General features: G+C 46.7%; 1 protein-coding gene, 17 non-coding genes and 3 pseudogenes across 26 annotated transcripts in view; all 21 read right to left on the bottom strand.

Moving 5' to 3' along the window:
• Window positions 1-20926, bottom strand: part of LOC146502969 (uncharacterized) — a 225304-nt gene that overhangs the window by 162838 nt on the left and 41540 nt on the right. The window lies entirely within an intron of this gene.
• Window positions 9130-9271, bottom strand: LOC146503097 (U2 spliceosomal RNA; annotated as a pseudogene).
• Window positions 9478-9590, bottom strand: LOC146503098 (U5 spliceosomal RNA). The gene has a single exon (XR_014868899.1). It is a non-coding gene; the product is annotated as a U5 spliceosomal RNA (small nuclear RNA).
• Window positions 9834-10024, bottom strand: LOC146503099 (U2 spliceosomal RNA). The gene has a single exon (XR_014869013.1). It is a non-coding gene; the product is annotated as a U2 spliceosomal RNA (small nuclear RNA).
• On the bottom strand, window positions 10219-10331 carry LOC146503100 (U5 spliceosomal RNA). Its single transcript, XR_014869138.1, has one exon. It is a non-coding gene; the product is annotated as a U5 spliceosomal RNA (small nuclear RNA).
• LOC146503101 (U2 spliceosomal RNA) lies at window positions 10575-10756 on the bottom strand. Its single transcript, XR_014869096.1, has one exon. It is a non-coding gene; the product is annotated as a U2 spliceosomal RNA (small nuclear RNA).
• On the bottom strand, window positions 10951-11063 carry LOC146503102 (U5 spliceosomal RNA). The gene has a single exon (XR_014868900.1). It is a non-coding gene; the product is annotated as a U5 spliceosomal RNA (small nuclear RNA).
• LOC146503103 (U2 spliceosomal RNA) lies at window positions 11307-11497 on the bottom strand. The gene has a single exon (XR_014869028.1). It is a non-coding gene; the product is annotated as a U2 spliceosomal RNA (small nuclear RNA).
• On the bottom strand, window positions 11692-11804 carry LOC146503104 (U5 spliceosomal RNA). Its single transcript, XR_014868901.1, has one exon. It is a non-coding gene; the product is annotated as a U5 spliceosomal RNA (small nuclear RNA).
• LOC146503105 (U2 spliceosomal RNA) lies at window positions 12048-12238 on the bottom strand. Its single transcript, XR_014869054.1, has one exon. It is a non-coding gene; the product is annotated as a U2 spliceosomal RNA (small nuclear RNA).
• Window positions 12445-12557, bottom strand: LOC146503106 (U5 spliceosomal RNA). The gene has a single exon (XR_014868903.1). It is a non-coding gene; the product is annotated as a U5 spliceosomal RNA (small nuclear RNA).
• LOC146503107 (U2 spliceosomal RNA) lies at window positions 12801-12991 on the bottom strand. The gene has a single exon (XR_014869055.1). It is a non-coding gene; the product is annotated as a U2 spliceosomal RNA (small nuclear RNA).
• Window positions 13186-13298, bottom strand: LOC146503108 (U5 spliceosomal RNA). The gene has a single exon (XR_014869142.1). It is a non-coding gene; the product is annotated as a U5 spliceosomal RNA (small nuclear RNA).
• Window positions 13542-13732, bottom strand: LOC146503109 (U2 spliceosomal RNA). Its single transcript, XR_014869017.1, has one exon. It is a non-coding gene; the product is annotated as a U2 spliceosomal RNA (small nuclear RNA).
• On the bottom strand, window positions 13939-14051 carry LOC146503110 (U5 spliceosomal RNA). The gene has a single exon (XR_014868904.1). It is a non-coding gene; the product is annotated as a U5 spliceosomal RNA (small nuclear RNA).
• On the bottom strand, window positions 14297-14488 carry LOC146503111 (U2 spliceosomal RNA). Its single transcript, XR_014869080.1, has one exon. It is a non-coding gene; the product is annotated as a U2 spliceosomal RNA (small nuclear RNA).
• Window positions 14695-14807, bottom strand: LOC146503112 (U5 spliceosomal RNA). The gene has a single exon (XR_014868905.1). It is a non-coding gene; the product is annotated as a U5 spliceosomal RNA (small nuclear RNA).
• LOC146503113 (U2 spliceosomal RNA) lies at window positions 15051-15241 on the bottom strand. Its single transcript, XR_014869029.1, has one exon. It is a non-coding gene; the product is annotated as a U2 spliceosomal RNA (small nuclear RNA).
• On the bottom strand, window positions 15436-15548 carry LOC146503114 (U5 spliceosomal RNA). Its single transcript, XR_014868906.1, has one exon. It is a non-coding gene; the product is annotated as a U5 spliceosomal RNA (small nuclear RNA).
• Window positions 15792-15970, bottom strand: LOC146503115 (U2 spliceosomal RNA; annotated as a pseudogene).
• LOC146503116 (U2 spliceosomal RNA) lies at window positions 20763-20887 on the bottom strand (annotated as a pseudogene).

Consider the following 20926-nt stretch of genomic DNA (forward strand, 5'->3'; position numbering starts at 1 on the left):
CGCTTAATCTATGAGCATACATTATGGATCTCACAGGGATTTTCCTGTGTAGCAGCAACCAGTTCAAATCTTTACACCCATTGCTCAAGTCTTTTCCTTGTGCTCGTTTCCATGTAGCCTCTTTCACCCACACACACAGTGTGTGGGTTTTTTCCACCAGGGTCCTATACAAGGTCTTATGATTCAGAGCAAGGTCCTTATCCTTACATTCTAAATGCTTCTCCCGCCACTTGATCAGCTTTGCATAATACACCGGTCTGCTTTCTGCTCTGGGCACACTATTGTCCCACTTGGTCAGTTGTCTCAATGGGCCTGATAGCCAAAAGCGAATTAAAAGTTGGCATTTGTGTGTATAAGGCTTGTTCAGTATGTTACAAATATTACAGTAATATAATACATCCAATTTTAAAGGGATACATGGAACATCTCTCCCTCCTTTTAGTATCGGCTGGTACATCATAGTTCTTTTCACATATTCGTACCCACCCCAAATAAAACTGAACACTTCCCGTGTTAGTTCTTTCCTAAACATTTGTGGTAATGGGAAAACATATGCCAAATGAAGTAGGGCAGGCAGAATATCGGCTTTCACAACCAGGACTCTGCCGGTTATGGAGAGTCTTCTTTTCTTCCACATCCCCAATTTCCTCCTCACTTTTGCCATTTTTGACTCCCAATTTCGTTCTGCGTCTCCCCCAGGATTCCCGAAATTAATACCTAAGACCCGCATGGGGCTTTCACAGAGGGAAAGCCCGCAAAGCCTCTCCCTTCTGCCTGCCCACCTTCCCAGAAATTTGTATTTAGTTTTTTCTTTGTTCACCCTTGACCCTGCCGCCCTTTCAAAGGTATGTATTAGCTGCATAGCTTCCCTCACGCTCCCATCATCCCCCAAATAAAGGGTGATGTCATCAGCATACTGGGAGATTTTTAACACTTCTCCCCCTGGTAAGGTTATCCCTCTAATTTCTCGGTTTCCCCTTATCGCGCATGCTAAAGGTTCTACATAGATGACGTAAAGCAAGGCAGACAAGGGGCAACCTTGTCTAAGTCCTCTTTGCTGATACACCTCATCTGTCAGAAAGCCATTTACTTTCACCTTGCCACAAATGTCAACATACATCATTTTTATCCAGCTCAGAAATGTTTCCCCTATATTAAAAGTCGTCATCACCCTCCATAGAAAATCATAATTGACTCTGTCAAAAGCTTTTTCTTGGTCAATTGTTACACATATGGAGTCTAAATTTCTGTCCTCTATATACGAGAGCACATCCCTGTGCAAATGCAAGTTCCAAGCAATCTGTCTACCCTTTACTCCACAGGTCTGGTCCTCATTTATAATAAACGGCATAGCCTGGGCCAAGCGTAACGCTAAAGCTCTGCTCAGAATTTTATAATCCACACAGACCATGGACAAAGGTCTATAATTGGAAAGCATTGCCGGTGAGCCTTTCTTAAACAATAAACTAATCACCCCCGTCCTCATGCTTTTCAACATATAGCCCTTTTCACACATTTCATTAAATACTTCTAGCAAATGGTCTCCGATGAGATCCCAGAAGGTGACATAAAACTCTTTCGAAAGACCATCTATTCCGGGTACTTTGTTATTTTTCATTGTCTTCAAGGCATCGTATAGTTCATTCTTATTTATGCATCTATCCATTGATTGTTTTTCTTCTTCAGATAGCCTTTCCCCTAACCCCCTCAAAAAGGTCCCCTGCGCGTCTGTATCCAACTCTTCCTTTTCAAAAAGGCGCATATAGTACTCTTCTACTACTTTCCGTAAATCCTCAGAACCAGTCATCATCTTCCCATCTATCTCCAATTCTTTTATTAGTCCACTTTCCTCCCTCCTTTTCATTTGGGCAAAAAAGTACGCTGAACACTTTTCTTGACCCTCATGCTCCTCCTGCATAAACTTAAAGATCCTTGTCCTCGCTTTCTGTTGAAAAAGATCTTCTTGTTTTTTCAATAAAACATTCAATTTCTCACTTCTATCCCTATGTCTATTTCTGTTCCTATCCTCTTCCTCTTTTGCAATGTCCCTCTGTAAATCTTTAAAGACCTTCTTTGAGGCCTGTGCTCTCCGCATACTGTAACCAATTGAAAATTTCTTTATTCTTTTTTTCATTTCCTCCCACCAGCTCCCTCTATCCACATACAGACATTTCAGATCCACCCAATGTTGGAAGATCCCTCTGAAACTTGCCCTATATTCCTGTTCTAACAAGATGTCATTATTTAATTTCCAATATCCTTTTCCATATGCTGTCCCCTCGCATTCCACCTTCGCCCACACTATTTTGTGATCAGTAAAGGGCGCGTAAAGGGACCCCGTTTCGATTACCTTTTCTGTGTCTCCTACTAGTATATAGTCTAGCCTGTTTCTCATTCCCCGACTATTTTCCCACGTATGGGTCGGACGGTTGCCTAAGAGCTTCCCCATGGAGTCTACTAACCTATACTTTGCCATGAGATTCCTAAGTGGAAGAGAACCATTGTTCTTATCTAAAGAGCAATTTAAGTCACCGCCCACATAAATTACATTACTTGTCATGAAGCAAATATCCAGGCCAGAAAAGAGTTCCCTACGGGCTCGTGGTTCTGCGTTTGCATATATATTTACCACCCGACATTTTATTCCAACCTTTTTAATATCCACCACCAAGACCCTACCCTGTATTGCGGAAAAGCTGTCCGTGATTTGAATACTTTTTTTCCCGCACAAAACTCCCACCCCTGAACCGTATACACTCCCCACACTCCATGCTGCTTCGCCTCCTACCCACTCCTTTGTGAAGAGCAGAGCGTCGGCCTCGTCTCTTAAGTGGGCTTCCTGGATTAAACATATATCAAAGTCACAAGTAATTAAAAATTCATACACAGCTCTTCTTTTCTTTGCATTCCTCAGTCCTCTGACATTTAAAGTCATTATTTTCATCTTATCCATTTAATGGTAAGGGCTACTTCCCCAAACTTTCCTGAGAAAATAATGTTCGTATCAGAGAACTTTCAGCGTTACTTTCATTTTCACTCCCATCGTCGGAATCATTTTCACTTATCGTGGAGCTCAAAGGAGTGTGGGTACACTCCGTTTGAGTTCCTTTTGGAGCACGCCTTTCTCCCTCCACACCGAAAGGCGCAGTCTCCAATTTTTCCTCATTGCTATCTTCTGGCGGAGTGGCTGAAACCTGCCTTTTCCTTCTTTTCGCCTTCTTTCTTCCTGCTTTCCTAACCTCTCTCCACGGTTGCTCCGTCATGTCCTCACTCGTAGCGAAGGATCCTTCCTTATTCCTGTCCTCTGTATCTAACAAAGGAACCTCTATCATTCTCTCAGAAACTTCTTCTTCCTCGTCAGCCTCATTTCTCTCACCTGCAGGAGTCTCCTGCATTAACAAAGGTGTTCCTAATTTGTCATGTCCAGTTTCCTTCTCTTGGCCCACCGGTCCCACCACTACTGCAGCATATGACCTGGGCTTTGTGCAATCTCTTGCCATGTGCTCCTCTGACTCACATAAATGACATCTCTTTAGTACAGTGCAGTCTCTTGTGCTATGTCCCGTTTCATTGCAATTTCGGCACCTCACCTGATTGCAATTAGCGGCTTCATGGCCTTTGCCGCCACATCTTCTGCAAACCAGAGGTTGGCCCGCGTAGATGAGGAAGCCTCTGTCCGCCCCGATAGAAAAAACTGCCGGAGGATGTCGATAGCCGTCTTCACTATTCGGGTCTTCCTCCATTTTGACGCGGAATTGTCTTTTGCCGGTCCACAAGCCCAGACCATCTTTTATTATTCTTACTCCAGGTAAGACCTTTACGTGTCTTCCCAAAAAACATCTTATAGTCTCTTCTGAAACCCATGGGTTATACATGTGTACAGTTAGGATACTATAGTCACTTCTATATAAAGGGGTGACCATGTACCTTTTTAGTTCTTCATTTGACGTCAGATGAGCTTTTCTCCTTACTTCTTCCGCTGTGTCTTTCGTAGTTAGCGTCACGTCATAGTACTTGTTGGTTATACTCTGTTGCAAGCAGTAGATCTCCTCGGGCTGAATCTGCAAAGCATCAAACAAAATCCTCCTCCCAAAAGTTATTCGATCCTGGAAAGCTGCATCTTTGTCTTTTAGAGCAAATCTTAAGGTGTTCCTCGTGCCATCTCCTCTTTCAGTCTGTGCCGACCAGGTCGCCATTGTGCTTCTCAGATAAGAACAGATTTCCTTTTTTTTTTTTTTTTATTTACTTTCCACAACATTTCCATCCTTTACATTTACATTTCACATTTCTCATACATCTTAACATATTACTTTCCAAATCAATGTCATACCTTCATTTCTTTACACCTAAATAAACATCCTACAGAAAGAGAAGAGAAGTTGAACAACAAGAAAATCCCACAAAATGAAAGACCAGAAACTGAAGAAACAATCGCCTTTCTATTATCTCGCTCCTTATCACTTACCACCTTTTTTTTGGTGGTTTTAAAAAGATGGTTTTCCACCTAACCTTAATTGTATCACTTCCCCACTTTTCTAATTCATGCCAGTATATACTTTCAAATTCTTTCTCTATTGCCTTAACTGTTCCTATCTCTCTCCATTTATACACTCCGGTTATATTTCCCTGCCTTGCTTTCCATAATTTAAGTTTTACAATTGATATCAGCATACAAATTATTTTATTTTGTTCTTTTCCCACTCCTTTAAGCCCAAACGAAGTGATTTCATCATATGTCACATTTTCCAAGCACTTATAACTCTCTTTCACCCCATCCCACACCTTTTTTGCATATTCACATCCCCATAATACATGTTCAATTGTTTCATCTTCCATACAGTTTTTCCTTGGACAGACTTTTTGCTTCCCCAAATTGTGGGCATACATTGTGACCCTGACTGGTAGCCTTCTATGCAAGTGCAACCAATTAAAATCTTTAAGCCCGTTCTTAAAACTCTTGTCCTGGGCCCGTACCCACACTTCAGAGCTCACCATTACTGGATTGACATTGAGTTTCTGTACCAGTTTCCTATATAGTAACTTATGATTTATCACTGTATCCTCATCTTTACATTCCGTATATCTCCTCCCCCACTTTACCATTCGCTGGAAGTACTCCGGCCTAGTCTCAGCTTTAGGGCCTTTATTATCCCACCCTATTAGAAACCGATATGGTATAGACAGCCAAAACCATATCAGGATTTGGCATTTGTGTATATATGTCTTTTTCAAGAGTATACATACATTGCTATAGAATATTGCATCCAGCTTCAGAGGAACGTTTGGCACATCCCTCCCACCATCTGCTATTTCCTGATACATTAGCGCCCTTTTCACATATTCATAGCCCCCCCATATAAAATTAAATATTCCCCTCATTAGTTGAGCTCTATACTTCTGCGGCATCGGAAAGACGTAGGCCAAATGTAGCAGCTTTGGCAATACATCGGCCTTTACAACCAACACTTTCCCTGAAACGGAAAGTTTTCTTGTCTTCCATAATCCCAGGTTTTTTTCGACTACAGTCATCTTCTTTTTCCAATTACACAATGCATCCCCCTCCCCATTCCCAAAAGAAATTCCTAATACGTCCATAGGGCCTTCGCACAACATATAATCACAGATCTTGTCCTTCCTCCCCTCCCACTTCCCAAGGTATTTATACCTAGTCTTCTCCTTGTTTATTCTCGATCCAGTTGCTTTTTCATAATCATATAGAATGTCTATCACTCCCCTTAAGCTTTCATCGTCTGCCAAGTATAATATTGTGTCATCCGCGTATTGTGATATTTTTAAGCTCTCGCCCCGGGGCAACGTTATCCCTTTAACAATGTGGCTCACCCTTATTGCACAAGCAAGAGGTTCTGCGTATAAAACAAACAGCACCACAGAGAGCGGGCACCCTTGCCGCAATCCTCTTGTTTGTTGCACTTTATCCGTTAAATGCCCATTAATTTTGATTTTTGAATTTATTCCCTTATATAAAACCTTTACCCATTTTGTAATGGCTCCTCCTAGACCCAGCCCCTCCATAACCTTCCACAAAAAAGCGTGGTCTACTCTATCGAAAGCTTTCTGCTGATCCAGGCTAACACATATTGCAGCAATGTTTCTCTCCTTTACATATGTGAGTACATCCCGGTGTAGCTGTACGTTCCATGTGATTTGCCTCCCCTGTACCCCACAAGTTTGGTCCATTTCCACTATGTGTGACATGACTCCTGCTAGCCTATTCGCCAGAACCTTACTCAGTATTTTATAGTCCACGCACAGCATAGTTAGTGGCCTGTAATTGTCTAGTTGGTTCGGGTTTCCTTTCTTAAACAGAATAGTCACCACTCCCGTTTTCATGCTTTCCGGCATCTCTCCTCCCTCCATGATTTCCTTAAAAACCTCCAAAAGGTGGATCCCCACCATATCCCAAAACGCCACGTAAAATTCTTTTGTTAGGCCATCTATGCCGGGCACCTTATTGGCATTCATTGCCGTTACCACATTATACACCTCCCCTACTGTCAATTCCCCCCCCAGCTTTCCATTTTCTTCTTCGGGTAGCCTTCTCCTTAGCGATCTTATAAAAACCTCCCCCTTCCCCTCATCCAAGCTCTCCTTTGTAAACAATTTTCCATAATATTCTTCCGCCGTTCTTAACAAATCATCTTTCCCCCTTATCACCTTTCCATCCCTCTCCAGTTCCGTTATAACCCCCCTCTTATCCCTAGTCTTCATTTTGCTAAAAAAGTATGAGGAGCACTTCTCGTTCTCCTCATACTCTTCCTGTTTTAATTTATATATTACGGCCCTCGCTTTCCTCTCAAGTAATTCCTCCTGTCTCATTTTTAAATTTTCCAAGTACCCTTCCTTTTTAATTCCCCTTCCCGTATTTTCCATAATATAGATTTTTTCTATTTCTTTTTGTATTGTGTCGAACTCTTTCTTTTGGACTTTTGACCTCTCTGTACAATATTTGATTGTAAACTTTTTGATTTTTTTCTTTATGTCCTCCCACCAAACCACGTTGTTACTGTATAAGCTTTTCATCTCGGCCCATATCGGGAAGATTTTCATGAAGCCTTCCCTATAGGCTTTCTCTGCGAGGACGTCGTTGTTAAACTTCCAATACCCTTTTCCAAAGTCTGGCCCTACTATCTCAAGCTCCACATCAACTGCTTGATGGTCTGTGAAGAGGGCCGGTATTGTTTTTCCCTCTATTATTTTGCACTTTTTTTCTACTAAAATGTAATCTAACCTACTCTTCACCCCCCTTGTGTTCTTCCAAGTATACCCCACTTGCTTTCCCAGTAACTTCCCCATTACATCAATTAGTCCATATTTCGTAATGAAGGTCCTAAAAGGGAGGGAAAACTTTTCCCTTTCCAAAGAGCAATTAAAATCCCCTCCCACAATAATATCTTTCCTAGTCAAAAAACAAGTATCCATTTTTTGGAAAAGGTCCTTACGTAGCCCGTGCTCCACCTGTGCATATACATTTATTATCCGACATTGAGTCCCATTTTTATCAATATCCACCACCATTACCCTTCCTTGTATTACAGTAAAGCTCTCAATTATCCGAATATCCTTATTCCCACATAACACCCCAACTCCAGTCCCATGTACCCCCCCAATGCTCCAAGTAGCTTCCCCTCCCCTCCATTCCTCAGTAAACAAAGCAACATCCCTCTCATCTCTCAGATGAGCTTCCTGAACCAAACAAACATCGAAATTGAAGCTCAATAAAAATTCATAAACAATTTTTCTCTTCCGGGCACTTTTTAGCCCCCTAACATTCAGGGTAATTATCTGTAGTTTTCCCATACCATAAACAAAAAGCAAGTGGAGCACTAAGGGCAAAAAATATAATAATAATACTAAAGAGAAAGAAAAAAAAAACAAAAAAAAAACAATGAGTCTCTTGGTATATTTTACCTGCTCTCTTGGATTCTCTAACTATCCATATTGACATGTAACAAAAGGTCTTTTATGAAAGAGTCCTCGGACTTTTCTTCGCTCTCGTCTTCCTCTTCCATATCTCCATCGCTTGTCACATCACTTAGAGGGGTATGCATGCACTCAGTCTGTGTTCCCCTCAACACATACCCCTCCACATGTCCACCCTCCTCCAAAACCTCCTCCCTAATATCTTGATCACTTAGCTTACCATCTTCAGAGAAAGCGGCTGGACTCACCTTTCTCCTCCTTTTAGCGGACTTTCTCCGTGGTTTTCCAACCACTTCCCAACCTTTTTGGGGTTCCTCCCCCTGCTGTACTTTCTCACCATCTTGCTCAAGACTTCTCTCTCCCTTCTCCTCATGTCGCTCCGTCCCCTCCTCCACACCTTCCACCTTGTCCTCGTTAGCCTGATTTCCAGCAGCTGGTATCGGCTCCTGGGGCCTTGCTCCTACACCAGAGTCTATTTCCTCTTCGCTACGTTCTTCCCCAATAAGTCCAGTCTTTACCACGGCTGAATAAGGCCGTGGCTTAGTACAATCTCTCGCCATGTGCGCTTCCGAGTCACATAAGTGACATCTTCTGGGCTCCTTGCAGTTCCTCGTAATATGTCCAAGCTTGCCGCAACTCCTACACCTCACCTGGTCGCATTGTTCCGCATTATGTCCAACACTCCCGCATTTCCTGCATGCTTGGGGCTGCCCTGCGTAAACAAGGAAGCCTCTGTCCGCTCCAATAGAAAAGACTGCAGGTGGGTGGCAATATCCATCTTCACTGTTCAGATCCGCCCTCAATTTGATGCGAAATTGTCTCTTTCCGGTCCATATGCCCAGACCGTCCTTTATCTTTCGTACTCCTGGGAGAACAGTAATGTATCTCCCTAGAAAGTACCTGATAGTCTCTTCCGTGACCCATGGGTTATACATATGTATCGTTAAAATTCTGTAATCATTGCGATACAAAGGGGTCACCATATATCTCCGCAGTTCTTTATCTTCTTCCACAATGCTCTTCCTTCTCACTTCTTCCGCGTATTCTCCTGTAGAGAAAGTCACATCATAGTGCTTACTTGCGGTGCTCTGTTGTAGGCAGAATATTTCCTCCGGCTGTATCTTCAAGGCTTCGAAGAGGATTCTCCGTCCAAAAGTTATTCTGTCATGCATTTGTGTGTCTTTCTCCATGAGTTCAAATCTCAGCGTATTTCTTGTTCCAAAAGTCTCGGAAAAACTGGCCGACGACGTCGCCATCTTTGTTTGCTTCCCGTCTCCTCTGATAAGAACAGATACTACACTTGATCTTAGCCAAAAGGCCGAGAAGCGATGGCCTCCTGCAGGTTCCTGGCTGAGCCGCCTTCTCGGGACACTTCTCGCTTGTGACGGTGCGCTCTTTCACTTGGCTCACAGGGAGGGCTCCGCTTCAAATCTCCGCCCACCCACAGTAGCTCAGAGGCCTGCGGAGCTGCCTGCGGAGCTGCCTGGAACTGCGCGCTTTCTTCTATTTCTTCTTTTGAACATCGAGGAGAGGGCCCAGCCAGACGGCAGACCCTGCCAAAAATAGGTGCAACTCCTTAGCCTCACTCTCCACGGAAGTCTTTAGTAAAAGGCGAAAGACTTGTACGTTTTGAAGAGAAGCCAGAGTGTGTGTTTTTCTGGCCTCGCAGGAAGCCGCAGTGACTCCTCGTGCCGGCTTCCGGCGTCACGGTAGGCCCTGTTTGCTTGGCTGAAGGGACAGATCTCAGGCCCCGCCTGCTCTGCTCCAGAGTTCGACTTTGACAGGAGAGGGGTGACTGGAGAGGAGCACGTTCGCGGCTTCAGGCTGCTTTCTGGCTCTTGGCTTGGCAGACCTTACTTTGTTTGGCTTTTTTGCTTTTGCACAAAGTCAGCAAAGGGGGCACCATTCCCGGAGGCGCTGCAATACCGGGTTGATGCGTGGAGCGAACGGAGCGAGCCCCTTATTCGGCTCCCTGTTCTAAAAATGCGTTTAATACGTTGCCCCCGAATCGGGGGCGTATCAGATATTAAACTGATAAGAACAGATACTACACTTGATCTTAGCCAAAAGGCCGAGAAGCGATGGCGTCCTGCAGGTTCCTGGCTGAGCCGCCTTCTCGGGACACTTCTCGCTTGTGACGGTGCGCTCTTTCACTTGGCTCACAGGGAGGGCTCCGCTTCAAATCTCCGCCCACCCACAGTAGCTCAGAGGCCTGCGGAGCTGCCTGGAACTGCGCGCTTTCTTCTATTTCTTCTTTTGAACATCGAGGAGAGGGCCCAGCCAGACGGCAGACTCTGCCAAAAATAGGTGCAACTCCTTAGCCTCACTCTCCACGGAAGTCTTTAGTAAAAGGCGAAAGACTTGTACGTTTTGAAGAGAAGCCAGAGTGTGTGTTTCTCTGGCCTCGCAGGAAGCCGCAGTGACTCCTCGTGCCGGCTTACGGCGTCACGGTAGGCCCTGTTTGCTTGGCTGAAGGGGCAGATCTCAGGCCCCGCCTGTTCTGCTCCAGAGTTCGACTTTGACAGGAGAGGGGTGACTGGAGAGGAGCACGTTCGTGGCTTCAGGCTGCTTTCTGGCTCTTGGCTTGGCAGACCTTACTTTGTTTGGCTTTTTTGCTTTTGCACAAAGTCAGCAAAGGGGGCACCATTCCCGGAGGCGCTGCAATACCGGGTCGATGCGTGGAGCGATCCCCTTATTCGGCTCCCTGTTCTAAAAATGCGTTTAATACGTTGCCCCCGAATCGGGGGCGTATCAGATATTAAACTGATAAAAACAGATACTACGCTTGATCTTAGCCAAAAGGCCGAGAAGCGATGGCGTCCTGCAGGTTCCTGGCTGAGCCGCCTTCTCGGGACACTTCTCGCTTGTGACGGTGCGCTCTTTCACTTGGCTCACAGGGAGGGCTCCGCTTCAAATCTCCGCCCACCCACAGTAGCTCAGAGGCCTGCGGAGCTGCCTGGAACTGCGCGCTTTCTTCTATTTCTTCTTTTGAACATCGAGGAGAGGGCCCAGCCAGACGGCAGACCCTGCCAAAAATAGGTGCAACTCCTTAGCCTCACTCTCCACGGAAGTCTTTAGTAAAAGGCGAAAGACTTGTACGTTTTGAAGAGAAGCCAGAGTGTGTGTTTCTCTGGCCTCGCAGGAAGCCGCAGTGACTCCTCGTGCCGGCTTCCGGCGTCACGGTAGGCCTGTTTGCTTGGCTGAAGGGGCAGATCTCAGGCCCCGCCTGCTCTGCTCCAGAGTTTCGACTTTGACAGGAGAGGGGTGACTGGAGAGGAGCACGTTCGCGGCTTCAGGCTGCTTTCTGGCTCTTGGCTTGGCAGACCTTACTTTGTTTGGCTTTTTCGCTTTTGCACAAAGTCAGCAAAGGGGGCACCATTCCCGGAGGCGCTGCAATACCGGGTCGATGCGTGGAGCGAACGGAGCGAGCCCCTTATTCGGCTCCCTGTTCTAAAAATGCGTTTAATACGTTGCCCCCGAATCGGGGGCGTATCAGATATTAAACTGATAAGAACAGATACTACACTTGATCTTAGCCAAAAGGCCGAGAAGCGATGGCGTCCTGCAGGTTCCTGGCTGAGCCGCCTTCTCGGGACACTTCTCGCTTGTGACGGTGCGCTCTTTCACTTGGCTCACAGGGAGGGCTCCGCTTCAAATCTCCGCCCACCCACAGTAGCTCAGAGGCCTGCGGAGCTGCCTGGAACTGCGCGCTTTCTACTATTTCTTCTTTTGAACATCAAGGAGAGGGCCCAGCCAGACGGCAGACCCTGCCAAAAATAGGTGCAACTCCTTAGCCTCACTCTCCACGGAAGTCTTTAGTAAAAGGCGAAAGACTTGTACGTTTTGAAGAGAAGCCAGAGTGTGTGTTTCTCTGGCCTCGCAGGAAGCCGCAGTGACTCCTCGTGCCGGCTTCCGGCGTCACGGTAGGCCCTGTTTGCTTGGCTGAAGGGGCAGATCTCAGGCCCCGCCTGCTCTGCTCCAGAGTTCGACTTTGACAGGAGAGGGGTGACTGGAGAGGAGCACGTTCGCGGCTTCAGGCTGCTTTCTGGCTCTTGGCTTGGCAGACCTTACTTTGTTTGGCTTTTTTGCTTTTGCACAAAGTCAGCAAAGGGGGCACCATTCCCGGAGGCGCTGCAATACCGGGTTGATGCGTCGAGCGAACGGAGCGAGCCCCTTATTCGGCTCCCTGTTCTAAAAATGCGTTTAATACGTTGCCCCCGAATCGGGGGCGTATCAGATATTAAACTGATAAGAACAGATACTACACTTGATCTTAGCCAAAAGGCCGAGAAGCGATGGCCTCCTGCAGGTTCCTGGCTGAGCCGCCTTCTCGGGACACTTCTCGCCTGTGACGGTGCGCTCTTTCACTTGGCTCACAGGGAGGGCTCCGCTTCAAATCTCCGCCCACCCACAGTAGCTCAGAGGCCTGCGGAGCTGCCTGCGGAGCTGCCTGGAACTGCGCGCTTTCTTCTATTTCTTCTTTTGAACATCGAGGAGAGGGCCCAGCCAGACGGCAGACCCTGCCAAAAATAGGTGCAACTCCTTAGCCTCACTCTCCACGGAAGTCTTTAGTAAAAGGCGAAAGACTTGTACGTTTTGAAGAGAAGCCAGAGTGTGTGTTTCTCTGGCCTCGCAGGAAGCCGCAGTGACTCCTCGTGCCGGCTTCCGGCGTCACGGTAGGCCCTGTTTGCTTGGCTGAAGGGGCAGATCTTAGGCCCCGCCTGCTCTGCTCCAGAGTTCGACTTTGACAGGAGAGGGGTGACTGGAGAGGAGCACGTTCGCGGCTTCAGGCTGCTTTCTGGCTCTTGGCTTGGCAGACCTTACTTTGTTTGGCTTTTTCGCTTTTGCACAAAGTCAGCAAAGGGGGCACCATTCCCGGAGGCGCTGCAATACCGGGTTGATGCGTCGAGCGAACGGAGCGAGCCCCTTATTCGGCTCCCTGTTCTAAAAATGCGTTTAATACGTTGCCCCCGAATCGGGGGCGTATCAGATATTAAACTGATAAGAACAGATACTACACTTGATCTTAGCCAAAAGGCCGAGAAGCGATGGCCTCCTGCAGGTTCCTGGCTGAGCCGCCTTCTCGGGACATTTCTCGCTTGTGACGGTGCGCTCTTTCACTTGGCTCACAGGGAGGGCTCCGCTTCAAATCTCCGCCCACCCACAGTAGCTCAGAGGCCTGCGGAGCTGCCTGGAACTGCGCGCTTTCTTCTATTTCTTCTTTTGAACATCGAGGAGAGGGCCCAGCCAGATGGCAGACCCTGCCAAAAATAGGTGCAACTCCTTAGCCTCACTCTCCACGGAAGTCTTTAGTAAAAGGCGAAAGACTTGTACGTTTTGAAGAGAAGCCAGAGTGTGTGTTTCTCTGGCCTCGCAGGAAGCCGCAGTGACTCCTCGTGCCGGCTTCCGGCGTCACGGTAGGCCCTGTTTGCTTGGCTGAAGGGGCAGATCTCAGGCCCCGCCTGCTCTGCTCCAGAGTTCGACTTTGACAGGAGAGGGGTGACTGGAGAGGAGCACGTTCGCGGCTTCAGGCTGCTTTCTGGTTCTTGGCTTGGCAGACCTTACTTTGTTTGGCTTTTTTGCTTTTGCACAAAGTCAGCAAAGGGGGCACCATACCCGGAGGCGCTGCAATACCGGGTCGATGCGTGGAGCGAACGGAGCGAGCCCCTTATTCGGCTCCCTGTTCTAAAAATGCGTTTAATACGTTGCCCCCGAATCGGGGGCGTATCAGATATTAAACTGATAAGAACAGATACTACACTTGATCTTAGCCAAAAGGCCGAGAAGCGATGGCCTCCTGCAGGTTCCTGGCTGAGCCGCCTTCTCGGGACACTTCTCGCTTGGAACGGTGCGCTCTTTCACTTGGCTCACAGGGAGGACTCCGCTTCAAATCTCCGCCCACCCACAGTAGCTCAGAGGCCTGCGGAGCTGCCTGCGGAGCTGCCTGGAACTGCGCGCTTTCTTCTATTTCTTCTTTTGAACATCGAGGAGAGGGCCCAGCCAGACGGCAGACCCTGCCAAAAATAGGTGCAACTCCTTAGCCTCACTCTCCACGGAAGTCTTTAGTAAAAGGCGAAAGACTTGTACGTTTTGAAGAGAAGCCAGAGTGTGTGTTTCTCTGGCCTCGCAGGAAGCCGCAGTGACTCCTCGTGCCGGCTTCCGGCGTCACGGGTAGGCCCTGTTTGCTTGGCTGAAGGGGCAGATCTCAGGCCCCGCCTGCTCTGCTCCAGAGTTCGACTTTGACAGGAGAGGGGTGACTGGAGAGGAGCACGTTCGCGGCTTCAGGCTGCTTTCTGGCTCCTGGCTTGGCAGACCTTACTTTGTTTGGCTTTTTTGCTTTTGCACAAAGTCAGCAAAGGGGGGCACCATTCCCGGAGGCGCTGCAATACCGGGTCGATGCGTGGAGCGAACGGAGCGAGCCCCTTATTCGGCTCCCTGTTCTAAAAATGCGTTTAATACGTTGCCCCCCGAATCGGGGGCGTATCAGATATTAAACTGATAAAAACAGATACTACGCTTGATCTTAGCCAAAAGGCCGAGAAGCGATGGCCTCCTGCAGGTTCCTGGCTGAGCCGCCTTCTCGGGACACTTCTCGCTTGTGACGGTGCGCTCTTTCACTTGGCTCACAGGGAGGGCTCCGCTTCAAATCTCCGCCCACCCACAGTAGCTCAGAGGCCTGCGGAGCTGCCTGCGGAGCTGCCTGGAACTGCGCGCTTTCTTCTATTTCTTCTTTTGAACATCGAGGAGAGGGCCCAGCCAGACGGCAGACCCTGCCAAAAATAGGTGCAACTCCTTAGCCTCACTCTCCACGGAAGTCTTTAGTAAAAGGCGAAAGACTTGTACGTTTTGAAGAGAAGCCAGAGTGTGTGTTTCTCTGGCCTCGCAGGAAGCCGCAGTGACTCCTCGTGCCGGCTTCCGGCGTCACAGTAGGCCCTGTTTGCTTGGCTGAAGGGGCAGATCTCAGGCCCCGCCTGCTCTGCTCCAGAGTTCGACTTTGACAGGAGAGGGGTGACTGGAGAGGAGCACGTTCGCGGCTTCAGGCTGCTTTCTGGCTCCTGGCTTGGCAGACCTTACTTTGTTTGGCTTTTTTGCTTTTGCACAAAGTCAGCAAAGGGGGCACCATTCCCGGAGGCGCTGCAATACCGGGTCGATGCGTGGAGCGAACGGAGCGAGCCCCTTATTCGGCTCCCTGTTCTAAAAATGCGTTTAATACGTTGCCCCCGAATCGGGGGCGTATCAGATATTAAACTGATAAGAACAGATACTACACTTGATCTTAGCCAAAAGGCCGAGAAGCGATGGCCTCCTGCAGGTTCCTGGCTGAGCCGCCTTCTCGGGACACTTCTCGCTTGTGACGGTGCGCTCTTTCACTTGGCTCACAGGGAGGGCTCCGCTTCAAATCTCCGCCCACCCACAGTAGCTCAGAGGCCTGCGGAGCTGCCTGGAACTGCGCGCTTTCTTCTATTTCTTCTTTTGAACATCGAGGAGAGGGCCCAGCCAGACGGCAGACCCTGCCAAAAATAGGTGCAACTCCTTAGCCTCACTCTCCACGGAAGTCTTTAGTAAAAGGCGAAAGACTTGTACGTTTTGAAGAGAAGCCAGAGTGTGTGTTTCTCTGGCCTCGCAGGAAGCCGCAGTGACTCCTCGTGCCGGCTTCCGGCGTCACGGTAGGCCCTGTTTGCTTGGCTGAAGGGGCAGATCTCAGGCCCCGCCTGCTCTGCTCCAGAGTTTGACTTTGACAGGAGAGGGGTGACTGGAGAGGAGCACGTTCGCGGCTTCAGGCTGCTTTCTGGCTCTTGGCTTGGCAGACCTTACTTTGTTTGGCTTTTTTGCTTTTGCACAAAGTCAGCAAAGGGGGTACCATTCCCGGAGGCGCTGCAATACCGGGTCGATGCGTGGAGCGAACGGAGCGAGCCCCTTATTCGGCTCCCTGTTCTAAAAATGCGTTTAATACGTTGCCCCCGAATCGGTGGCGTATCAGATATTAAACTGATAAGAACAGATTTTTTTTTTTTTTTCCAAAATTTATTTATTTCATACAATTCATTAAAAAAGTCAAAACAACACCAGAAACATATTAGTAATAATAGAATACAAGAAAAATAAAGAAATAAAAAATAAAATAAAATAAAACAGGCACCAAATGGAGCCGCATCTTACCACTACATGGGCCCGTACTCTATAATATTCTTCTCAAACCCAAAACGACCGTTCTAGAACGACAGAACTCTATCGGAAACACAAAAATCAAACTATCCTCCTAGTTTGAATCTCTTAAGCCTTCCTGAAACCGGGAGGTGTTTGGAAGACATGTTTCCACCTATCCTTAATTGTGTCCCAGCCCCATTTAGTTTTCTCTAAAAGACAAGTCTTCTCTATTTCTTTTACTATTATTCTACGTGTAGTTCTAGCTGTCCATTTGTAAGACCCCAGGATGTACCCCTGTCGAGCCTTCCACAAAAATAGTTTTGTCAGGGCCATTAACAAGGGGATCTTTCCGCTGGCCTCGTTTCTTTTTTCCTTCCCTGTAAGGAACATTAGCTCATCATATTGGATGCCATTTAAACACTCATATTGCACTTGCATTTCTCTCCACACTTCTTGCGCAAAACCACATCCCCACATTACATGTTCTATCGTTTCTTCTTCTCCTTGACAAGTAGTCCTTGGACAGTTTTTGTTGTCGCTTAATCTATGAGCATACATTATGGATCTCACAGGGATTTTCCTGTGTAGCAGCAACCAGTTCAAATCTTTACACCCATTGCTCAAGTCTTTTCCTTGTGCTCGTTTCCATGTAGCCTCTTTCACCCACACACACTGTGTGTGGGTTTTTTCCACCAGGGTCCTATACAAGGTCTTATGATTCAGGGCAAGGTCCTTATCCTTACATTCTAAATGCTTCTCCCGCCACTTGATCAGCTTTGCATAATACACCGGTCTGCTTTCTGCTCTGGGCACACTATTGTCCCACTTGGTCAGTTGTCTCAATGGGCCTGATAGCCAAAAAACGAATTAAAAGTTGGCATTTGTGTGTATAAGGCTTGTTCAGTATGTTACAAATGTTACAGTAATATAATACATCCAATTTTAAAGGGATACATGGAACATCTCTCCCTCCTTTTAGTATCGGCTGGTACATCATAGTTCTTTTCACATATTCGTACCCACCCCAAATAAACTTGAACACTTCCCGTGTTAGTTCTTTCCTAAACATTTGTGGTAATGGGAAAACATATGCCAAATGAAGTAGGGCAGGCAGAATATCGGCTTTCACAACCAGGACTCTGCCGGTTATGGAGAGTCTTCTTTTCTTCCACATCCCCAATTTCCTCCTCACTTTTGCCATTTTTGACTCCCAATTTCGTTCTGCGTCTCCCCCAGGATTCCCGAAATTAATACCTAAGACCCGCATGGGGCTTTCACAGAGGGAAAGCCCGCAAAGCCTCTCCCTTCTGCCTGCCCACCTTCCCAGAAATTTGTATTTAGTTTTTTCTTTGTTCACCCTTGACCCTGCCGCCCTTTCAAAGGTATGTATTAGCTGCATAGCTTCCCTCACGCTCCCATCATCCCCCAAATAAAGGGTGATGTCATCAGCATACTGGGAGATTTTTAACACTTCTCCCCCTGGTAAGGTTATCCCTCTAATTTCTCGGTTTCCCCTTATCGCGCATGCTAAAGGTTCTACATAGATGACGTAAAGCAAGGCAGACAAGGGGCAACCTTGTCTAAGTCCTCTTTGCTGATACACCTCATCTGTCAGAAAGCCATTTACTTTCACCTTGCCACAAATGTCAACATACATCATTTTTATCCAGCTCAGAAATGTTTCCCCTATATTAAAAGTCGTCATCACCCTCCATAGAAAATCATAATTGACTCTGTCAAAGCTTTTTCTTGGTCAATTGTTACACATATGGAGTCTAAATTTCTGTCCTCTATATACGAGAGCACATCCTGTGCAAATGCAAGTTCCAAGCAATCTGTCTACCCTTTACTCCACAGGTCTGGTCCTCATTTATAATAAACGGCATAGCCTGGGCCAAGCGTAACGCTAAAGCTCTGCTCAGAATTTTATAATCCACACAGACCATGGACAAAGGTCTATAATTGGAAAGCATTGCCGGTGAGCCTTTCTTAAACAATAAACTAATCACCCCCGTCCTCATGCTTTTCAACATATAGCCCTTTTCACACATTTCATTAAATACTTCTAGCAAATGGTCTCCGATGAGATCCCAGAAGGTGACATAAAACTCTTTCGAAAGACCATCTATTCCGGGTACTTTGTTATTTTTCATTGTCTTCAAGGCATCGTATAGTTCATTCTTATTTATGCATCTATCCATTGATTGTTTTTCTTCTCAGATAGCCTTTCCCCTAACCCCCTCAAAAAGGTCCCCTGCGCGTCTGTATCCAACTCTTCCTTTTCAAAAAGGCGCATATAGTACTCTTCTACTACTTTCCGTAAATCCTCAGAACCAGTCATCATCTTCCCATCTATCTCCAATTCTTTTATTAGTCCACTTTCCTCCCTCCTTTTCATTTGGGCAAAAAAGTACGCTGAACACTTTTCTTGACCCTCATGCTCCTCCTGCATAAACTTAAAGATCCTTGTCCTCGCTTTCTGTTGAAAAAGATCTTCTTGTTTTTTCAATAAAACATTCAATTTCTCACTTCTATCCCTATGTCTATTTCTGTTCCTATCCTCTTCCTCTTTTGCAATGTCCCTCTGTAAATCTTTAAAGACCTTCTTTGAGGCCTGTGCTCTCCGCATACTGTAACCAATTGAAAATTTCTTTATTCTTTTTTCATTTCCTCCCACCAGCTCCCTCTATCCACATACAGACATTTCAGATCCACCCAATGTTGGAAGATCCCTCTGAAACTTGCCCTATATTCCTGTTCTAACAAGATGTCATTATTTAATTTCCAATATCCTTTTCCATATGCTGTCCCCTCGCATTCCACCTTCGCCCACACTATTTTGTGATCAGTAAAGGGCGCGTAAAGGGACCCCGTTTCGATTACCTTTTCTGTGTCTCCTACTAGTATATAGTCTAGCCTGTTTCTCATTCCCCGACTATTTTCCCACGTATGGGTCGGACGGTTGCCTAAGAGCTTCCCCATGGAGTCTACTAACCTATACTTTGCCATGAGATTCCTAAGTGGAAGAGAACCATTGTTCTTATCTAAAGAGCAATTTAAGTCACCGCCCACATAAATTACATTACTTGTCATGAAGCAAATATCCAGGCCAGAAAAGAGTTCCCTACGGGCTCGTGGTTCTGCGTTTGCATATATATTTACCACCCGACATTTTATTCCAACCTTTTTAATATCCACCACCAAGACCCTACCCTGTATTGCGGAAAAGCTGTCCGTGATTTGAATACTTTTTTTCCCGCACAAAACTCCCACCCCTGAACCGTATACACTCCCCACACTCCATGCTGCTTCGCCTCCTACCCACTCCTTTGTGAAGAGCAGAGCGTCGGCCTCGTCTCTTAAGTGGGCTTCCTGGATTAAACATATATCAAAGTCACAAGTAATTAAAAATTCATACACAGCTCTTCTTTTCTTTGCATTCCTCAGTCCTCTGACATTTAAAGTCATTATTTTCATCTTATCCATTTAATGGTAAGGGCTACTTCCCCAAACTTTCCTGAGAAAATAATGTTCGTATCAGAGAACTTTCAGCGTTACTTTCATTTTCACTCCCATCGTCGGAATCATTTTCACTTATCGTGGAGCTCAAAGGAGTGTGGGTACACTCCGTTTGAGTTCCTTTTGGAGCACGCCTTTCTCCCTCCACACCGAAAGGCGCAGTCTCCAATTTTTCCTCATTGCTATCTTCTGGCGGAGTGGCTGAAACCTGCCTTTTCCTTCTTTTCGCCTTCTTTCTTCCTGCTTCCTAACCTCTCTCCACGGTTGCTCCGTCATGTCCTCACTCGTAGCGAAGGATCCTTCCTTATTCCTGTCCTCTGTATCTAACAAAGGAACCTCTATCATTCTCTCAGAAACTTCTTCTCCTCGTCAGCCTCATTTCTCTCACCTGCAGGAGTCTCCTGCATTAACAAAGGTGTTCCTAATTTGTCATGTCCAGTTTCCTTCTCTTGGCCCACCGGTCCCACCACTACTGCAGCATATGACCTGGGCTTTGTGCAATCTCTTGCCATGTGCTCCTCTGACTCACATAAATGACATCTCTTTAGTACAGTGCAGTCTCTCGTGCTATGTCCCGTTTCATTGCAATTTCGGCACCTCACCTGATTGCAATTAGCGGCTTCATGGCCTTTGCCGCCACATCTTCTGCAAACCAGAGGTTGGCCCGCGTAAGATGAGGAAGCCTCTGTCCGCCCCGATAGAAAAAACTGCCGGAGGAGTCGATAGCCGTCTTCACTATTCGGGTCTTCCTCCATTTTGACGCGGGAATTGTCTTTTGCCGGTCCACAAGCCCAGACCATCTTTTATTATTCTTACTCCAGGTAAGACCTTTACGTGTCTTCCCAAAAAACATCTTATAGTCTCTTCTGAAACCATGGGTTATACATGTGTACAGTTAGGATACTATAGTCACTTCTATATAAAGGGGGTGACCATGTACCTTTTTAGTTCTTCATTTGACGTCAGATGAGCTTTTCTCCTTACTTCTTCCGCATGTGTCTTTCGTAGTTAGCGTCACGTCATAGTACTTGTTGGTTATACTCTGTTGCAAGCAGTAGATCTCCTCGGGCTGAATCTGCAAAGCATCAAACAAAATCCTCCTCCCAAAAGTTATTCGATCCTGGAAAGCTGCATCTTTGTCTTTAGAGCAAATCTTAAGGTGTTCCTCGTGCCATCTCCTCTTTCAGTCTGCTGTATAGCTGCCGACCAGGTCGCCATTGTGCTTCTCAGATAAGAACAGATACTACACTTGATCTTAGCCAAAAGGCCGAGAAGCGATGGCCTCCTGCAGGTTCCTGGCTGAGCCGCCTTCTCGGGA

Source organism: Neolamprologus multifasciatus, chromosome 14 (genome assembly GCF_963576455.1).
Source record: "Neolamprologus multifasciatus chromosome 14, fNeoMul1.2, whole genome shotgun sequence".
Lineage (NCBI taxonomy): Eukaryota > Metazoa > Chordata > Actinopteri > Cichliformes > Cichlidae > Neolamprologus > Neolamprologus multifasciatus.